This window comes from Oncorhynchus nerka, linkage group LG26 (assembly GCF_034236695.1).
Source record: "Oncorhynchus nerka isolate Pitt River linkage group LG26, Oner_Uvic_2.0, whole genome shotgun sequence".
Classification (NCBI taxonomy): Eukaryota; Metazoa; Chordata; class Actinopteri; order Salmoniformes; family Salmonidae; genus Oncorhynchus; species Oncorhynchus nerka.
Genome location: NC_088421.1, coordinates 20,596,238 through 20,620,498, shown reverse-complemented (window position 1 = coordinate 20,620,498; position 24,261 = coordinate 20,596,238).

The following is a 24,261-nucleotide window of genomic DNA, read 5'->3' as shown; positions in this document are numbered from 1 at the left end:
CTCTAGTTGAAACACTCTAGTTGATACACACTCTAGTTGAAACACACTAAAGTTGATACACTCTAGTTGAAACACATACTAGTTGAGACACACACTCTAGTTGATACACTCTAGTTGAAACACACTCTAGTTGATACACACTCTAGTTGATACACACTCTAGTTGATACACATTCTAGTTGATACACTCTAGTTGATACACATTCTAGTTGAAACACACTCTAGTTGATACTCACTCTAGTTGAAACACACTAGATGAAACACATTCTAGTTGATACACACACTCGATGAAACACACTCTAGTTGATACTCACTCTAGTTGAAACAAACTCTAGTTGATACACACTCTAGATGAAACACACTCTAGTTGATACTCAATCTAGTTCAAACACACTCTCGTTAAAACACACTCTAGTTGAAATACACTCTTGTTGAAACACACTCTAGTTGATACTCATTCTAGTTGAAACACACTCTAGTTGATACTCACTCTAGTTGAAACACACTAGATGAAACACATTCTAGTTGATAAACACACTCGATGAAACACACTAGTTGATACTCACTCTAGTTGAAACAAACTCTAGTTGATACACACTCTAGATTAAACACATTCTAGTTGATACTCTCTAGTTGATACACACTCTAGTTGATACACATTCTAGTTGATACACATTCTAGTTGATACACTCTAGTTGATACACATTCTAGTTGAAACACATTCTAGTTGATACTCACTCTAGTTGAAACACACTAGATGAAACACATTCTAGTTGATACACACACTCGATGAAACACACTCTAGTTGATACTCACTCTAGTTGAAACAAGCTCTAGTTGATACACACTCTAGATGAAACACACGCTAGTTGAAAGACACTCTAGTTTAAACACACTCTAGTTTAAACAAATTCTAGTTGATACTCGCTAGTTGATACACACTCTAGTTGATACACTCCAGTTGAAACACACTAGTTGAAACACACTGTAGTTGATACACTCTAGTTGATACACTCTACTTGAAACACATACACACTGTAGTAGACACAGACTCTAGTTGATATACACTCTAGTAGACACACACTCTAGTTGATACACACTCTAGTTGATATACACTAGTTGAAACACTCTAGTTGAAACACATTCTAGTTGATACTCTCTAGTTGATACACACTCTAGTTGATACACACTAGTTGACATACTCTAGTTGATACTCACTCTAGTTGAAACACACTAGATGAAACACATTCTGGTTGATACACACACTCGATGAAACACACTCTAGTTGATACACACTCAAGTTGATACTCAATCTAGATGAAACACACTCTCGTTAAAACACACTCTAGTTGAAATACACTCTTGTTGAAACACACTCTAGTTGATACACACTCTAGTTGATACACACTAGTTGAAACACACTCTAGCTGATACACTCTAGTTGAAACACACTAGTTGAAACACACTGTAGTTGATACACTCTAGTTGATACACACACTAGTTGATACACACTCTAGTTAATTAACTCTAGTTGATACACTCTAGTTGAAACACTCTAGATGATACACACTCTAGTTGACACACTAAAGTTGATACACTCTAGTTGATACACACTCTAGTTAGACACACACTCTAGTTGATATACACTCTAGTTGATACACTCTAGTTGATACACATTCTAGTTGATACACTCTAGTTGATACTCACTAGTTGAACACACACATTCTAGTTGATACACACTCTAGTTGAACACACTCTAGTTGATACTCACTCTAGTTGAAACAAACTCTAGTTGATACACACTCTAGATGAAACACACTCGAGTTGATACTCAATCTAGTTGAAACACACTCTCGTTAAAACACACTCTAGTTGAAATACACTCTTGTTGAAACACACTCTAGTTGATACTCATTCTAGTTGAAACACACTCTAGTTGATACTCACTCTAGTTGAAACAAACTCTAGTTGAAACACACTAGATGAAACACATTCTAGTTGATACACACACTCGATGAAACACACTCTAGTTGATACTCACTCTAGTTGATACACACTCTAGTTGATACTCACTCTAGTTGAAACACACTAGATGAAACACATTCTATTTGATAAACATTCTAGCTGAAACACACTCTAGCTGATACTCACTCTAGTTGAAAGACACTCTAGTTTAAACACACTCTCGTTAAAACACACTAGTTGAAATACACTCTTGTTGAAACACACTCTAGTTGATACTCATTCTAGTTGAAACACACTCTAGTTGATACTCACTCTAGTTGAAACACACTAGATGAAACACATTCTAGTTGATACACACACTCGATGAAACACACTCTAGTTGATACTCACTCTAGTTGAAACAAACTCTAGTTGATACACACTCTAGATGAAACACATTCTAGTTGATACTCTCTAGTTGATACACACTCTAGTTGATACACATTCTAGTTGATACACATTCTAGTTGATACACTCTAGTTGATACACATTCTAGTTGATACTCACTCTAGTTGAAACACACTAGATGAAACACATTCTAGTTGATACACACACTCGATGAAACACACTCTAGTTGATACTCACTCTAGTTGAAACAAACTCTAGTTGATACACACTCTAGATGAAACACACGCTAGTTGATACTCAATCTAAATGAAACACACTCTCGTTAAAACACACTCTAGTTGAAATATACTCTTGTTGAAACACACTCTAGTTGATACACACTCTAGTTGATACACACTCTAGTTGATACTCACTCTAGTTGAAACACACTAGATGAAACACATTCTAGTTGATACACACACTCGATGAAACACACTCTAGTTGATACTCACTCTAGTTGAAACAAACTCTAGTTGATACACACTCTAGATGAAAACACTAGTTGATACTCACATCTAGTTGAAACACACTCTAGTTGAAACACACTCTAGTTGAAACATACTCTAGTTGAAACACACTCTAGTTGATACACACTCTAGTTGAAACACACTCTAGTTGATACACACTCTAGTTGAAACACACTAGATGAAACACATTCTAGTTGATACACATTCTAGTTGAAACACACTCTAGTTGATACTCACTCTAGTTGAAAGACACTCTAGTTTAAACACACTCTAGTTGAAACACATTCTAGTTGAAACACACTCTAGTTTAAACACACTCTAGTTGAAACAAATTCTAGTTGACACACTAGTTGATACACACTCTAGTTGATACACTCTAGTTGAAACACACTAGTTGAAACACACTGTAGTTGATACACTCTAGTTGATACACTCTACTTGAAACACATACACACTGTAGTAGACACAGACTCTAGTTGATATACACTCTAGTAGACACACACTCTAGTTGATACACACTCTAGTTGATATACACTAGTTGAAACACTCTAGTTGAAACACATTCTAGTTGATACTCTCTAGTTGAAACACACTCTAGTTGATACACACTAGTTGACACACTCTAGTTGATACTCACTCTAGTTGAATTACACTCTAGTTGAACACACTCTAGTTGATAACACTCTAGATGATACACACTCTAGTTGATACACACTAAAGTTGATACACTCTAGTTGAAACACACTCTAGTTGAAACACACTCTAGTTGATACACACTCTAGTTGAAACACACTCTAGTTGATACACACTCTAGTTGAAACACACTCTAGTTGATACACATTCTAGTTGATACACTCTAGTTGATACACATTCTAGTTGAAGTTGAAACACTCTAGTTGATACTCACTCTAGTTGAAACACACTAGATGAAACACATTCTAGTTGATACACACACTCGATGAAACACACTCTAGTTGATACTCACTCTAGTTGAAACACACTCTAGTTGATACACACTCTAGATGAAACACACTCTAGTTGATACACAATCTAGTTGAAACACACTCTAGTTAAAACACACTCTAGTTGAAATACACTCTAGTTGAAACACACTCTAGTTGATACACATTCTAGTTGAAACACACTCTAGTTGATACTCACTCTAGTTGAAACACACTAGATGAAACACATTCTAGTTGATAAACACACTCGATGAAACACACTCTAGTTGATACTCACTCTAGTTGAAACAAACTCTAGTTGATACACACTCTAGATTAAACACATTCTAGTTGATACTCTCTAGTTGAAACACACTCTAGTTGATACACATTCTAGTTGATACACATTCTAGTTGATACACTCTAGTTGATACACATTCTAGTTGAAACACATTCTAGTTGATACTCACTCTAGTTGAAACACACTAGATGAAACACATTCTAGTTGATACACACACTAGTTGAAACACACTCTAGTTGATACTCACTCTAGTTGAAACAACTCTAGTTGATACACACTCTAGTTGAAACACACGCTAGTTGAAATACACTCTAGTTGAAACACACTCTAGTTTAAACAAATTCTAGTTGATACACTCTAGTTGAAACACACTCTAGTTGATACACTCAGTTGAAACACACTAGTTGAAACACAGTTGATACACTCTAGTTGATACACTCTACTTGAAACACATACACACTGTAGTAGACACAGACTCTAGTTGATATACACTCTAGTAGACACACACTCTAGTTGATACACACTCTAGTTGATATACACTAGTTGAAACACTCTAGTTGAAACACATTCTAGTTGATACTCTCTAGTTGATACACACTCTAGTTGATACACACTAGTTGACACACTCTAGTTGATACTCACTCTAGTTGAAACACACTAGATGAAACACATTCTGGTTGATACACACACTCGATGAAACACACTCTAGTTGATACACACTCAAGTTGATACTCAATCTAGATGAAACACACTCTCGTTAAAACACACTCTAGTTGATACACACTCTAGTTGATACACACTAGTTGAAACACACTCTAGCTGATACACTCTAGTTGAAACACACTAGTTGAAACACACTCTAGTTGAAACACACTCTAGTTGAAACACACTCTAGTTGATACACTCTAGTTGAAACACACTAGTTGAAACACACTCTAGTTGAAACACACTCTAGTTGATACACTCTAGTTGAAACACTCTAGATGATGCACACTCTAGTTGACACACTCTAGTTGATACACTACTTGAAACACATACACACTGTAGTAGACACACACTCTAGTTGATATACACTCTAGTAGACACACACTCTAGTTGATACACACTCTAGTTGATACACATTCTAGTTGATACACATTCTAGTTGATACACTCTAGTTGATACTCACTCTAGTTGAAACACACTCTAGTTGATACACTCTAGTTGAAACACACTAGATGAAACACATTCTAGTTGATACACACACTAGTTGAAACACACTCTAGTTGATACTCACTCTAGTTGAAACTAGATGAAACACTCTAGTTGATACACACTCTAGATGAAACACACTCTAGTTGATACTCACTCTAGTTGAACACACTCTAGTTGAAACACACTCTAGTTGAAATACACTCTAGTTGAAACACACTCTAGTTGATACACATTCTAGTTGAAACACACTCTAGTTGATACACACTCTAGTTGAAACACACTAGATGAAACACATTCTAGTTGAAACACACTAGTTGAAACACACTCTAGTTGATACTCACTCTAGTTGAAACAAACTCTAGTTGATACACACTCTAGATGAAACACATTCTAGTTGATACTCAATCTAGTTGATACACACTCTAGTTGAAACACATTCTAGTTGATACACATTCTAGTTGATACACTCTAGTTGATACACATTCTAGTTGAAACACATTCTAGTTGATACTCACTCTAGTTGAAACACACTAGATGAAACACATTCTAGTTGATACACATTCTAGATGAAACACACTCTAGTTGATACTCACTCTAGTTGAAACACACTCTGGTTGAAACAAATTCTAGTTGAAACACACTCTAGTTTAAACACACTCTAGTTTAAACACACTCTAGTTTAAACAAATTCTAGTTGATACTCGCTAGTTGATACACACTCTAGTTGATACACTCTAGTTGAAACACACTAGTTGAAACACACTGTAGTTGATACACTCTAGTTGATACACTCTACTTGAAACACATACACACTGTAGTAGACACAGACTCTAGTTGATATACACTCTAGTAGACACACACTCTAGTTGATACACACTCTAGTTGATATACACTAGTTGAAACACTCTAGTTGAAACACATTCTAGTTGATACTCTCTAGTTGATACACACTCTAGTTGATACACACTAGTTGACACACTCTAGTTGATACTCACTCTAGTTGAAACACACTAGATGAAACACATTCTGGTTGATAACACACTAGATGAAACACACTCTAGTTGATACACACTCTAGTTGATACACAATCTAGATGAAACACACTCTCGTTAAAACACACTCTAGTTGAAATACACTCTAGTTGAAACACACTCTAGTTGATACACACTCTAGTTGATACACACTAGTTGAAACACACTCTAGCTGATACACTCTAGTTGATACACACTAGTTGAAACACACTCTAGCTGATACACTCTAGTTGAAACACACTAGTTGAAACACACTCTAGTTGAAACACACTCTAGTTGATACACTCTAGTTGAAACACTCTAGATGATGCACACTCTAGTTGACACACTCTAGTTGATACACTCTAGTGAAACACATACACACTAGTTTGACACACACTCTAGTTGATACACACTCTAGTAGACACACACTCTAGTTGATACACACTCTAGTTGATACACATTCTAGTTGATACACATTCTAGTTGATACTCTACACTCTAGTTGAAACATTCTAGTTGAACACACTCTAGTTGATACTCACTCTAGTTGAAACACACTAGATGAAACACATTCTAGTTGATACACACACTCTAGATGAAACACACTCTAGTTGATACTCACTCTAGTTGAAACAAACTCTAGTTGATACACACTCTAGTTGAAACACACTCTAGTTGATACTCAATCTAGTTGAAACACACTCTAGTTGAAACACACTCTAGTTGAAATACACTCTTAGTTGAAACACACTCTAGTTGATACTCACTCTAGTTGAAACACACTCTAGTTGATACTCACTCTAGTTGAAACACACTAGTTGAAACACATTCTAGTTGATAAACACATTCTAGTTGAAACACACTCTAGTTGATACACACTCTAGTTGAAACAAACTCTAGTTGATACACACTCTAGTTGAAACACATTCTAGTTGAAACACACTCTAGTTGATACACACTCTAGTTGATACACACTCTAGTTGATACACATTCTAGTTGAAACACACTCTAGTTGATACACATTCTAGTTGAAACACACTCTAGTTGATACACACTCTAGTTGAAACACACTAGTTGAAACACATTCTAGTTGAAACACACTAGTTGAAACACACTCTAGTTGAAACACACTCTAGTTGAAACACACTCTAGTTGATACACACTCTAGTTGATGAAACACACTCTAGTTGATACACTCTAGTTGAAACACACTCTAGTTGAAACAACATTCTAGTTGATACACATTCTAGTTGATACACACTCTAGTTGATACACTCTAGTTGAAACACACTAGTTGAAACACACTCTAGTTGATACACTCTAGTTGATACACTCTAGTTGAAACACACTCTAGTTGATACACTCTAGTTGATACACACTCTAGTTGATACACACTCTAGTTGAAACACACTCTAGTTGATATACACTCTAGTTGAAACACTCTAGTTGAAACACATTCTAGTTGATACTCTCTAGTTGATACACACTCTAGTTGATATACACACTAGTTGACACACTCTAGTTGATACACTCTAGTTGAAACACACTAGTTGAAACACATTCTAGTTGATACACACACTCTAGTTGAAACACACTCTAGTTGATACACACTCTAGTTGATACACAATCTAGATGAAACACACTCTAGTTGAAACACACTCTAGTTGAAACACACTCTAGTTGAAACACACTCTAGTTGATACACACTCTAGTTGATACACACTAGTTGAAACACACTCTAGTTGATACACTCTAGTTGAAACACACTCTAGTTGAACACACTCTAGTTGAAATACACTCTAGTTGAAACACACTCTAGTTGATACACACTCTAGTTAATTACACTCTAGTTGATACACTCTAGTTGAAACACTCTAGTTGATACACACTCTAGTTGACACACTACTCTAGTTGATACACTCTAGTTGAAACACATACACAGTTAGACACACACTCTAGTTGATACACACTCTAGTTGACACACACTCTAGTTGATACACACTCTAGTTGAAACACATTCTAGTTGATACACATTCTAGTTGATACACTCTAGTTGATACACATTCTAGTTGAAACACACTCTAGTTGATACTCACTCTAGTTGAAACACACTAGATGAAACACATTCTAGTTGATACACACACTCTAGTTGAAACACACTCTAGTTGATACTCACTCTAGTTGAAACAAACTCTAGTTGATACACACTCTAGTTGAAACACACTCTAGTTGATACTCTCTAGTTGAAACACACTCTAGTTGTTAAAACACACTCTAGTTGAAAACACACTCTAGTTGAAATACACTCTAGTTGATACACACTCTAGTTGATACACACTCTAGTTGATACACACTCTAGTTGAAACACACTAGATGAAACACATTCTAGTTGATAAACACACTAGATGAAACACACTCTAGTTGATACACACTCTAGTTGAAACACACTCTAGTTGATACACACTCTAGTTGAAACACATTCTAGTTGATACACTCTAGTTGATACACACTCTAGTTGATACACATTCTAGTTGATACACTCTAGTTGATACACACTCTAGTTGATACACATTCTAGTTGAAACACTCTAGTTGATACTCACTCTAGTTGAAACACACTAGTTGAAACACATTCTAGTTGATATACACACTAGTTGAAACACACTCTAGTTGATACTCACTCTAGTTGAAACAAACTCTAGTTGATACACACTCTAGTTGAAACACACGCTAGTTGAAACACACTCTAGTTTAAACACACTCTAGTTGATACACACTAGTTGAACACACTCTAGTTGATACACACTCTAGTTGATACACTCTAGTTGAAACACACTAGTTGAAACACACTCTAGTTGATACACTCTAGTTGATACACTCTAGTTAAAACACATACACACTCTAGTTGACACAGACTCTAGTTGATATACACTCTAGTTGATACACACTCTAGTTGATACACACTCTAGTTGATACACACTCTAGTTGAAACACTCTAGTTGAAACACATTCTAGTTGATACACACTCTAGTTGATACACACTCTAGTTGATACACACTAGTTGACACACTCTAGTTGATACACACTAGTTGAAACACACTAGTTGAAACACATTCTAGTTGATAACACACTCTAGTTGAAACACACTCTAGTTGATACACACTCTACACTCTCTAGTTGAAAACACTAGTTAAAACACACTCTAGTTGAACACACTCTAGTTGAAACACACTCTAGTTGATACACACTCTAGTTGAACACATTCTAGTTGAAACACACTCTAGTTGATACACTCTAGTTGAAACACATTCTAGTTGAAACACACTAGTTGAAACACTCTAGTTGATACACACTCTAGTTGATACACACTCTAGTTGAAACACTCTAGTTGATACACTCTAGTTGAAACACTCTAGTTGATACACACTCTAGTTGAAACACTCTAGTTGATACACTCTAGTTGAAACACAGTTGAAACACACTGTAGTTGAAACACACTCTAGTTGAACACACTCTAGTTGACACACACTCTAGTTGATACACACTCTAGTTGATACACATTCTAGTTGATACACATTCTAGTTGATACACACTCTAGTTGAAACACACTCTAGTTGAACTCTAGTTGAAACACTCTAGTTGAAACACACTCTAGTTGATACACACTCTAGTTGAAACACACTAGTTGATCTAGTTGAAACACTCTAGTTGAAACACACTGTAGTTGATACACTCTAGTTGATACACACACTAGTTGATACACACTCTAGTTGATTAACTCTAGTTAAAACACTCTAGATGATACACACTCTAGTTGACACACTCTAGTTGAAACACACTCTAGTTGATACACACTAGGTGATACAAATAGTAGTTGATACACACGAGTTGATACTCACTCTAGTTGATACACACTCTAGTTGAAGCACACTCTAGTTGAAACAAATGCTAGTTGATACTCACTTGTTGATACACATACTAGTTGATACACTCTAGTTGATACACTCTAGTTGATACACTCTAGTTGAAACACACTCTAGTTGATACACTCTAGTTGAAACACTCTAGTTGATACATTCTAGTTGATACTCACACTAGTTTAAACACACTCTAGTTGAAACAAATTCTAGTTGAAACACTCTAGTTTAAACACACTAGTTGAAACAAATTCTAGTTGAAACACACTCTAGTTTAAACACTCTAGTTGATACACTCTAGTTGATAAACCCTTGTTGATACACACTAGTTGATACACACTAGTTGAAACACTAGTTGATACACACTCTAGTTGATATACTCTAGTTTAAACACTCTAGTTGATACACTCTAGTTGATAAACCCTTGTTGATACACACTAGTTGATACACACTAGTTGAAACACTAGTTGATACACACTCTAGTTGATACTCACTCTAGTTTAAACACACTCTAGTTGAAACACACTCTAGTTGAAACAAATTATAGTTTAAACACACTCTAGTTGATACACACTCTAGTTGATACTGAGTAGTTGACACACTCTAGTTGATACTCAATCTAGATGAAACACACTCTTGTTAAAACACACTCTAGTTGAAATACACTCTTGTTGAAACACACTCTAGTTGATACACACTCTAGTTGATACACTCTCTAGTTCAATGTTTCTCTAGATGAAACACACTCTATTTGATAAACATTCCAGTTGATACACACTCTAGTTGATACACTCTAGTTGATACACTCTAGTTGAAACACATTCTAGTTGAAACACACTTTAGTAGATACACACTAGTTGAAACACACTCTAGTTGATACACAGTCTAGTTGAAACACACTCTAGAGGAAACACACTCTAGCTGATACACTCTAGTTGATACACTCTAGTTGAAACACACTAGTTGAAACACACTGTAGTTGATACACTCTAGTTGATACACACACTAGTTGATACACACTCTAGTTGATTAACTCTAGTTGATACACTCTAGTTAAAACACTCTAGATGATACACACTCTAGTTGACACACTCTAGTTGATACTCACTCTAGTTGAAAGACACTCTAGTTTAAACACACTCTGGTTGAAACAAATTCTAGTTGAAACACACTCTAGTTTAAACACACTCTACTTGAAACAAATTCTAGTTGAAACACACTCTAGTTTAAACGCACTCTACTTGAAACAAATTCTAGTTGATACTCGCTAGCTGATACACACTCTAGTTGATACACACTCTAGTTGATACACACTAATTGATACACACTCTAGTTGAAACACATTCTAGTTGAAACACACTCTAGAGGAAACACACTCTAGCTGATACACTCTAGCTGATACACTCTAGTTGATACACTCTAGTTGATACACTCTACTTGAAACACATACACACTGTAGTAGACACATACTCTAGTTGATATACACTCTAGTAGACACACACTCTAGTTGATACACACTCTAGTTGATATACACTAGTTGAAACACTCTAGTTGAAACACATTCTAGTTGATACTCTCTAGTTGATACACACTCTAGTTGATACACACTAGTTGACACACTCTAGTTGAAACAAAGCCTAGTTGATACTCACTTGTTGATACAAATACTAGTTGATACACTCTAGTTTATACACTCTAGTTGAAACACAGCCTAGTTGATACACTAGTTGATACACTCTAGTTGATACACTCTAGTTGAAACACACTCTAGTTGAAACACTCTAGTTGATACAAACTCTAGTTGAAACACTCTAGTTGATACATTCTAGTTGAAACTAGTTGAGTTCTAGTTGACACACTCTAGTTGAAACAAATTCTAGTTGAAACACTCTAGTTTAAACACACTCTAGTTGAAACACATTCTAGTTGAAACACACTCTAGTTTAAACACTCTAGTTGATACACTCTAGTTGATAAACCCTGATACACACTAGTTGATACACACTAGTTGAACACACTAGTTGATACACACTCTAGTTGATATACTCTAGTTTAAACACTCTAGTTGATACACTCTAGTTGATAAACCACACTCTAGTTGAAACACACACACTCTAGTTGAAACACTAGTTGATACACACTCTAGTTGATACTCACTCTAGTTTAAACACACTCTAGTTGAAACACACTCTAGTTGAAACAAATTATAGTTTAAACACACTCTAGTTGATACACACTCTAGTTGATACTGAGTAGTTGACACACTCTAGTTGATACTCAATCTAGATGAAACACACTCTTGTTAAAACACACTCTAGTTGAAATACACTCTTGTTGAAACACACTCTAGTTGATACACACTCTAGTTGATACACTCTCTAGTTCAATGTTTCTCTAGATGAAACACACTCTATTTGATAAACATTCCAGTTGATACACACTCTAGTTGATACACTCTAGTTGATACACTCTAGTTGAAACACATTCTAGTTGAAACACACTTTAGTAGATACACACTAGTTGAAACACACTCTAGTTGATACACAGTCTAGCTGAAACACACTCTAGAGGAAACACACTCTAGCTGATACACTCTAGTTGATACACTCTAGTTGAAACACACTAGTTGAAACACACTGTAGTTGATACACTCTAGTTGATACACACACTAGTTGATACACACTCTAGTTGATTAACTCTAGTTGATACACTCTAGTTAAAACACTCTAGATGATACACACTCTAGTTGACACACTCTAGTTGATACTCACTCTAGTTGAAAGACACTCTAGTTTAAACACACTCTGGTTGAAACAAATTCTAGTTGAAACACACTCTAGTTTAAACACACTCTACTTGAAACAAATTCTAGTTGAAACACACTCTAGTTTAAACGCACTCTACTTGAAACAAATTCTAGTTGATACTTGCTAGCTGATACACACTCTAGTTGATACACACTCTAGTTGATACACACTAATTGATACACACTCTAGTTGAAACACATTCTAGTTGAAACACACTCTAGAGGAAACACACTCTAGCTGATACACTCTAGCTGATACACTCTAGTTGATACACTCTAGTTGATACACTCTACTTGAAACACATACACACTGTAGTAGACACATACTCTAGTTGATATACACTCTAGTAGACACACACTCTAGTTGATACACACTCTAGTTGATACACACTCTAGTTGATATACACTAGTTGAAACACTCTAGTTGAAACACATTCTAGTTGATACTCTCTAGTTGATACACACTCTAGTTGATACACACTAGTTGACACACTCTAGTTGAAACACAGCCTAGTTGATACTCACTTGTTGATACAAATACTAGTTGATACACTCTAGTTTATACACTCTAGTTGAAACACAGCCTAGTTGATACTCACTTGTTGATACAAATACTAGTTGATACACTCTAGTTTATACACTCTAGTTGAAACACAGCCTAGTTGATACACATACTAGTTGATACACTCTAGTTGATACACTCTAGTTGAAACACACTCTAGTTGAAACACACTCTAGTTGATACAAACTCTAGTTGAAACACTCTAGTTGATACATTCTAGTTGATACTCGCACTAGTTTAAACACACTCTAGTTGAAACAAATTCTAGTTGAAACACTCTAGTTTAAACACACTAGTTGAAACAAATTCTAGTTGAAACACACTCTAGTTTAAACACTCTAGTTGATACACTCTAGTTGATAAACCCTTGTTGATACACACTAGTTGATACACACTAGTTGAAACACTAGTTGATACACACTCTAGTTGATATACTCTAGTTTAAACACTCTAGTTGATACATTCTAGTTGATACATTCTAGTTTAAACACACTCTAGTTGATACACACTCTAGTTGATACTGAGTAGTTGACACACACTCTAGTTGATACACACTAGTTGACACACACTCTACTTGATACAGACTAGTTGAAACACTCTAGTTGAAACACACTCTAGTTGATACACACTAGGTGATACACATAGTAGTTGATACACACTAGTTGATACTCACTCTAGTTGATACAAATGCTAGTTGATACTCACTTGTTGATACACACTAGTTGATACTCACTCTAGTTGATACACTCTAGTTGATACACTCTAGTTGAAACACACTCTAGTTGATACAAACTCTAGTTGAAACACTCTAGTTGATACATTCTAGTTGATACTCACACTAGTTTAAACACACTCTAGTTGAAACAAATTCTAGTTGAAACACTCTAGTTTAAACACACTAGTTGAAACAAATTCTAGTTGAAACACACTCTAGTTTAAACACTCTAGTTGATACACTCTAGTTGATAAACCCTTGTTGATACACACTAGTTGATACACACTAGTTGAAACACTAGTTGATACACACTCTAGTTGATATACTCTAGTTTAAACTCTCTAGTTGATACATTCTAGTTGATACTCACTCTAGTTTAAACACACTAGTTGAAACAAATTCTAGTTGAAACACACTCTAGTTTAAACACTCTAGTTGATACACCCTTGTTGATACACACTAGTTGATACACACTAGTTGAAACACTAGTTGATACACACTCTAGTTGATATACTCTAGTTTAAACACTCTAGTTGATACATTCTAGTTGATACTCACTCTAGTTTAAACACACTCTAGTTGAAACACACTCTAGTTGAAACAAATTATAGTTTAAACACACTCTAGTTGATACACACTCTAGTTGATACTGAGTAGTTGACACGCACTCTACTTGATACACACTAGTTGAAACACTCTAGTTGAAACACACTCTAGTTGAAACACACTCTAGTTGATACACACTCTAGTTGATACACACTAGGTGATACACATAGTAGTTGATACACACTCCTGTTGAAACACACTCCAGTTGAAACACACTCTATTTTAAACACACTCTAGTTTAAACAAATTCTAGTTGATACACACTAGTTGATACTCACTCTAGTTGATACACACTCTAGTTGAAGCACACTCTAGTTGAAACAAATGCTAGTTGATACTCACTTGTTGATACACAATCCGCTTCCGGGTTGGAGCGATCTGGTCGCATCCGCGCTTCGGTCTGCAGGTTGTATAACTTTTTCATTACATTTCATTACATTTCATTATAGTACAACGGTCTGATTTGTCTAATCTTAGCAATTTCCTCTTAGCTAGCTACATAGTCGTCGTTGTATCAAAGATAATTGCGTAATTATCGTATTTCGTCGTCTCCTATCTGTCCAACATGTTCACCGTCTACCGTAGCACTGTAGTACTATCATACTCAACTGAACGTCTTGATTAGTGTAGTGTTAGCTAGCTACATAGCTAGCTACATAGTTGTCTTTGCTGTCTTCGTATCCAAGATAATTGTGTAGCTTAGAGTGTGGAGTCTTAGAGTGATAATTGCGTTATTATTGTATTTCGTTCGCCCTCCTATCTGCCTAGCAGCTAGCATACGTTCACACGGCTAGTTGTAGCACTGTAGTAACTATCACACTCAACCGAACGACTTGATTAGTGTAGTATTAGATAGCTACATAGTTGTCTTTGCTGTCTTCGTGATCCAAGATAATTGTGTAGTTTAGAGTGTGTAGTCTTAGAGTGATTATCTTAATTCACCGAGGTTAGCTAGCCAGCTATTTTGTCACTCCTTAACGTAGGAGACACTCCTAGCTAGCCAACAGCCAGCCAACGCCTACTGAATAGAACTTTCGCATTCCGGTCGATTCCGCTCGCTCCACAGGTAGTATCACTCTAGTTTTTCACTTCATTTCATTACAGTCCCAACGGTGTGATTTGTTTGATCGTAGCTAGCTACATAGCTAGCTACATAGCCGTCTTTGTTTCAAAGATAATTGTGTAGTCTAGAGCGATTTTCTAGGTTAGCTAGCCAGCTATTGTCGTTCTCCTACGCAACGTAATTCTAGTTGAAACAACCAACACTGCTAGCTAGCCAGCTAGCTCCCGATACAGCATTGTAGAAACTTCACACTCAACGGTACGACTTGATTAGGGTAGTGTCAACAACGCAGCTAGCCTACCCCAGCAGTACTCTATCATTTTAATCATTTTAGTCAATTAGATTCTTGCTACGTAAGTTTAACTTTCTGAACATTCGAGACGTGTAGTCCACTTGTCATTCCAATCTCCTCTGCATTAGCGTAGCCTCTTCTCTAGCCTGTCAACTATGTGTCTGTCTATCCCTGTTCTCTCCTCTCTGCACAGACCATACAAACGCTCCACACCGCATGGCCGCAGCCACCCTAATCTGGTGGTCCCAGCGCACGACCCACGTGGAGTTCCAGGTCTCCGGTAGCCTCTGGAACTGCCGATCTGTTGGCCAACAAGGCAGAGTTCATCTCAGCCTATGTCTCCCTCCAGTCCTCGACTTCTTGGCTCTGACGGAAACATGGATCACCACAGACAACACCGCTACTCCTACTGCTCTCTTCGTCCGCCCACGTGCTCGCACACCCCGAGAGCTTCTGGTCAGCGGGGTGGTGGCACCGGGATCCTCATCTCTCCCAAGTGGTCATTCTCTTTCTCCCCTTACCCATCTGTCTATCGCCTCCTTTGAATTCCATGCTGTCACAGTTACCAGCCCTTTCAAGCTTAACATCCTTATCATTTATCGCCCTCCAGGTTCCCTCGGAGAGTTCATCAATGAGCTTGATGCCTTGATAAGCTCCTTTCCTGAGGACGGCTCACCTCTCACAGTTCTGGGCGACTTTAACCTCCCCAGTTGATCTACCTTTGACTCATTCCTCTCTGCCTCCTTCTTTCCACTCCTCTCCTCTTTGACCTCTCCCTCTCACCTTCCCCCTACTCACAAGGCAGGCAATACGCTTGACCTCATCTTTACTAGATGCTGTTCTTCCACTAACCTCATTGCAACTCCTCCAAGTCTCCGACCACTACCTTGTATCCTTTTCCTCTCGCTCTCATCCAACACTTCCCACACTGCCCCTACTCCCGGATGGTATCGCGCCGTCCCAACCTTCGCTGATCTCTCTCCCCCGCTACTCTCTCCTCTTCCATCCTATCATCTCTTCCTCTGCTCAAACCTTCTCCAACCTATCTCCTGATTCTGCCTCCTCAACCCTCCTCTCCTCCCTTTCTGCATCCTTTGACTCTCTATGTCCCCTATCCTCCAGGCCACTCGGTCCTCCCCTCCCCGCTCTGTGGCTCGACGAATCATTGCGAGCTCACAGAACAGGGCTCCGGGCAGCCGAGTGGAAATGGAGGAAAACTCGCCTCCCTGCAGACCTGGCATCCTTTCACTCCCTCCTCTCTACATTTTCCTCCTCTGTCTCTGCTGCTAAAGCCACTTTCTACCACTCTAAATTCCAAGCATCTGCCTCTAACCCTAGGAAGCTCTTTGCCACCTTCTCCTCCCTCTTGAATCCTCCTACCCCTCCCCCTCCTCCCTCTCTGCAGATGACTTTTAAACACACTCAACCATTTTGAAAAGAAGGTCGACGACATCCGATCCTCGCTTGCTAAGTCAAACGACACCGCTGGTTCTGCTCACACTGCCCTACCCTGTGCTCTGACCTCTTTCTCCCTCTCTCTCCAGATGACATCTCACTCTTGTGACGGCCGGCCGCCCAACAACCTGCCCGCTTGACCCTATCCCCTCCTCTCTTCTCCAGACCATCTCCGGTGACCTTCTCCCTTACCTCACCTCGCTCATCAACTCATCCCTGACCGCTGGCTACGTTGAAACCCTCCCGTCTTCAAGAGAGCGAGAGTTGCACCCCTTCTGAAAAAACCTACACTCGATCCCTCCGATGTCAACAACTACAGACCAGTATCCCTTCTAGTTTCTTTTCTCTCCAAAACTCTTGAACGTGCCGTCCTTGGCCAGCTCTCCCGCTATCTCTCTCAGAATGACCTTCTTGATCCAAATCAGTCAGGTTTCAAGACTAGTCATTCAACTGAGACTGCTCTTCTCTGTATCACGGAGGCGCTCCGCACTGCTACTAAAGCTAACTCTCTCTCCTCTGCTCTCATCCTTCTAGACCTGATCGGCTGCCTTCGATACTGTGAACCATCAGATCCTCCTGTCCACCCTCTCCGAGTTGGGCATCTCCGTTGCGCGGCCCACGCTTGGATTGCGTCCTACCTGACAGGTCGCTCCCTACCAGGTGGCGTGGCGAGAACCGTCTCCTCACCACGTGCTCTCACCACTGGTGTCCCCCAGGGCTCTGTTCTAGGCCCTCTCCTATTCTCGCTATACACCAAGTCACTTGGCTCTGTCATAACCTCACATGGTCTCTCCTATCATTGCTATGCAGACGACACACAATTAATCTTCTCCTCCCCCTTCTGACGACCAGGTGGCTAATCGCATCTCTGCATGTCTGGCAGACATATCAGTGTGGATGACGGATCATCACCTCAAGCTGAACCTCGGCAAGACGGAGCTGCTCTTCCTCCCGGGAAGGACTGCCCGTTCCATGATCTCGCCATCACGGTTGACAACTCCATTGTGTCCTCGTCCCAGAGCGCTAAGAACCTTGGCGTGATCCTGGACAACACCCTGTCGTTCTCAAATAACATCAAGGCGGTGGCCCGTTCCTGTAGGTTCATGCTCTACAACATCCGCAGAGTACGACCCTGCCTCACACAGGAAGCGGCGCAGGTCCTAATCCAGGCACTTGTCATCTCCCGTCTGGATTACTGCAACTCGCTGTTGGCTGGGCTCCCTGCCTGTGCCATTAAACCCTACAACTCATCCAGAACGCCGCAGCTCTCTGGTGTTCAACCTTCCCAAGTTCTCTCACGTCACCCCGCTCCTCCGCTCTCTCCACTGGCTTCCAGTTGAAGCTCGCATCCGCTACAAGACCATGGTGCTTGCCTACGGAGCTGTGAGGGGAACGGCACCTCACTACCTCCAGGCTCTGATCAGGCCCTACACCCAAACAAGGGCACTGCGTTCATCCACCTCTGGCCTGCTCGCCTCCCTACCACTGAGGAAGTACAGTTCCCGCTCAGCCCAGTCAAAACTGTTCGCTGCTCTGGCCCCCCAATGGTGGAACAAACTCCCTCACGACGCCAGGACAGCGGAGTCAATCACCACCTTCCGGAGACACCTGAAACCCCACCTCTTTAAGGAATACCTAGGATAGGATAAAGTAATCCTTCTCCCCCTCCCCCCCTTAAAAGACCTAGATGCACTATTGTAAAGTGGCTGTTCCACTGGATGTCATAAGGTGAAAGCACCAATTTGTAAGTCGCTCTGGATAAGAGCGTCTGCTAAATGACTTAAATGTAATGTAATGATACTCATACTAGTTTAAACACTCTAGTTGATACACTCTTGTTGATACACACTAGTTGATACACACTAGTTGAAACACTAGTTGATACACACGCTAGTTGATATACTCTAGTTTAAACACTCCAGTTGAAATACACTCTAGTTGATACACACTAGTTGATACACTCTATTTGAAACACACTCTAGTTGATACACATTCCAGTTTATACACTCTAGTTGAAACACAGCCTAGTTGATACACTCTAGTTGATACACAGTCTAGTTGAAACACTCTAGTTGATACATTCTAGTTGATACTCACTCTAGTTTAAACACACTCTAGTTGATACACACTCTAGTTCATACTGAGTAGTTGACACACACTCTAGTTGATACACACTAGTTGACACACACTCTACTTGATACACTCTAGTTGAAACACACTCTAGTTGATACACACTAGGTGATACACATAGTAGTTGATACACACTAGTTGATACTCACTCTAGTTGATACAAGTGCTAGTTGATACTCACTTGTTGATACACATACTAGTTGATACACTCTAGTTGATACACTCTAGTTGAAACACACTCTAGTTGAAACACTCTGGTTGAAACACACTCTAGTTGATTCACATTCTGGATGAAACACACTCTAGTTGATACACACTAGTTGATACACATTTTAGATGAGATACACACTCTAGTTGATACACACTCTAGTTGAAACACATTCTAGTTGATACACACTCTAGTTGATACACACTAGGTGATACACATACTAGTTGATACACTCTAGTTTAAACACACTCTAGTTTAAACTAATTCTAGTTGATATTCACTAGTTGATACACACTCTAGTTTAAACACACTCTAGTTTAAACAAATTCTAGTTGATACTCACTAGTTGATACACACTAGTTTAAACACACTCTAGTTTAAACAAATTCTATTTGATACTCACTAGTTGATACACACTAGGTGATACACATACTAGTTGATACACTCTAGTTTAAACACACTAGTTTAAACAAATTCTAGTTGATACTCACTAGATGATACACACTCTAGTTTAAACACACTCTAGTTGAAACAAATTCTAGTTGATACACACTAGTTGATACTCACTCTAGTTGATCCACACTCTAGTTGAAGCACACTCTAGTTGAAACAAATTCTAGTTGATACTCACTTGTTGATACAAATACTAGTTGATACACTCTAGTTTATACACTCTAGTTGAAACACACTCTAGTTGAAACACACTCTAGTTGATACACACTCTAGTTGAAACACTCTAGTTGATACATTCTAGTTGATAGTCACTCTAGTTTAAACACACTCTAGTTGAAACACACTCTAGTTGATACACACTCTAGTTGATACACTCTAGTTGATACACACACTAGTTGAAGCATACTCTAGTTGATACATTCTAGTTGATACTCACTCTAGTTTAAACACACTCTAGTTGAAACAAATTATAGTTGAAACACACTAGTTTAAACACTCTAGTTGATACACTCTAGTTGATAAACTCTCGTTGATACACACTAGTTGATACACACTAGTTGAAACACTAGTTGATACACACTCTAGTTTATACACTCTAGTTTAAACACTCCAGTTGAAATACACTCTAGTTGATACATACTAGTTGAAACATTCTAGTTGATACACTCTATTTGAAACACACTCTAGTTGATACACATTCCAATTTATACACTCTAGTTGATACACATACTAGTTGATACACACTCTAGTTGATACACTCTAGTTGATACACATGCTAGTTTATACACACCCTAGTTGATACACATTCTAGCTGAAACACACTCTAGTTGATACACTCTAGTTGATACACTCTAGTTGATACATTCTAGTTGATACACTCTATTTGAAACACACTCTAGTTGATACACATTCCAGTTGATACACTCTAGTTGATACATACTAGTTGAAAACACTCAAATTGATACACCCTAGTTGATACACTCTAGTTGATACACATTCTAGTTGAAACACACTCTAGTTGATACACTCTGGTTGAAACACACTCTAGTTGATTCACATTCTAGATGAAACACACTCTAGTTGATACACACTAGTTGATACACATTTTAGATGAGATACACACTCTAGTTGATACACACTCTAGTTGATACACACTAGTTGATGCACACTCTAGTTGAAACACATTCTAGTTGATACACACTCTAGTTGATACACACTAGTTGATACACACTCTAGTTGATACACATTCTAGTTGATACACACTCCAGTATAAACACATTCTAGTTGATACACACACTAGTTGAAACACATTATAGTTGATACACACTCTAGTTGATACACACTCTAGTTGATACACATTCTAGTTGATACACACTCTAGTTGATACACATTCTAGTTGATACACACTCCAGTTGATACACTCTAGTTGATACATACTAGTTGAAACATTCTAGTTGATACACTCTATTTGAAACACACTCTAGTTGATACACATTCCAATTCATACACTCTAGTTGATACACATACTAGTTGATACACACTCTAGTTGATACACTCTAGTTGATACACATGCTAGTTTATACACACCCTAGTTGATACACATTCTAGCTGAAACACACTCTAGTTGATACACTCTAGTTGATACACTCTAGTTGATACATTCTAGTTGATACACTCTATTTGAAACACACTCTAGTTGATACACATTCCAGTTGATACACTCTAGTTGATACATACTAGTTGAAAACACTCAAATTGATACACCCTAGTTGATACACTCTAGTTGATACACATTCTAGTTGAAACACACTCTAGTTGATACACTCTGGTTGAAACACATTTTAGATGAGATACACACTCTAGTTGATACACACTCTAGTTGATACACACTAGTTGATGCACACTCTAGTTGAAACACATTCTAGTTGATACACACTCTAGTTGATACACACTAGTTGATACACACTCTAGTTGATACACATTCTAGTTGATACACACTCCAGTATAAACACATTCTAGTTGATACACACACTAGTTGAAACACATTATAGTTGATACACACTCTAGTTGATACACACTCTAGTTGATACACATTCTAGTTGATACACACTCTAGTTGATACACATTCTAGTTGATACACACTCCAGTTGATACACTCTAGTTGATACATACTAGTTGATACACTCTACTTGATACACACTCTAGTTGATACACATTCTAGTTGATACACATTCCAGTTGATACACGTTCTAGTTGAAACACACTAGTTGATACACATGCTAGTTGATACACACCCTAGTTGATACACCCTAGTTGATACACATTCTAGCTGAAACACACTCTAGTTGATTCACTCTAGTTGATACACATTCTAGTTGAAACACACTCTAGTTGATACACTGTAGTTGATACATACTAGTTTATACACTCTAGTCTCAGCCTCCAGTATTTATGCTGCAGTAGTTTATGTGTCGGGGGGCTAGGGTCAGTTTGTTATATCTGGAGTACTTCTCCTGTCCTATTCGGTGTCCTGTGTGAATCTAAGTGTGCGTTCTCTAATTCTCTCCTTCTCTCTTTCTTTCTCTCTCTCGGAGGACCTGAGCCCTAGGACCATGCCCCAGGACAACCTGACATGATGACTCCTTGCTGTCCCCAGTCCACCTGGCCGTGCTGCTGCTCCAGTTTCAACTGTTCTGCCTTATTATTATTCGACCATGCTGGTCATTTATGAACATTTGAACATCTTGGCCATGTTCTGTTATAATCTCCACCTGGCACAGCCAGAAGAGGACTGGCCACCCCACATAGCCTGGTTCCTCTCTAGGTTTCTTCCTAGGTTTTGGCCTTTCAAGGGAGTCTTTCCTAGCCACCGTGCTTCTACACCTGCATTGCTTGCTGTTTGGGGTTTTAGGCTGGGTTTCTGTACAGCACTTTGAGATATCAGCTGATGTACGAAGGGCTATATAAATAAATTTGATTTGATTTTATTTTATTTAGTTGATACATTCTAGTTGATACTGTTAATAAATGGATATGTAGAAGGGTGAGCCGGTCAAGGATCGATTCAGACAAAGTGGTAAATTGTACGACAAGCGTCAGTTTATTCAGAGTAAAGATATCTGGTACAGCGTAATTACGGCCCTTCCGTTAGCTCGCACAGAACTAGCAGGAAAGAGAGCGTTTACAATTTACACAGTCCTTATATGTGGAACAGAAAGTAGGTTGATTCTAGAAGATCGGATCTTTGGATTGGTTCAGGCTGGGGTGTAGTCTGTAGTCTTCCGCCATTGGCTCAGTTGTCTGTCCGTCATCGTAGAATCCTCTTCGGCCTGTCTGTTCTTGGTCACACAATGTTCGGCTAGAAAGGAGATTATGTGTGTGCGCTGGTATGGCAGTTAGTGTGTGTAATGTGTGTGTGGGTGTGGGAGCTATCCTGTAGGAGACCCAACATGCTTTACTGTGAAAATACGTTGCTATGTGTTGTCTCAGTTATAACAATGCAATAGCAGTAAGCTGGTCACCTGCATAAGAAATAGCATTTCTTTACAAATCCCTCTCTTCACGTCTCCCCAGAGACGTGACACAACCTAACTAGATCCAGACACAAAGAGAAACTTCTCCCAAAGGGACTATGAAATAAGGCACGGCATTAAACAGAAATAGATATATATGTATTACCATCATGTTCTCCATTCAATCCCACTATGTACTAAGTTGGCTACCAGCCACCTAGGAACTTACAACCCTCAT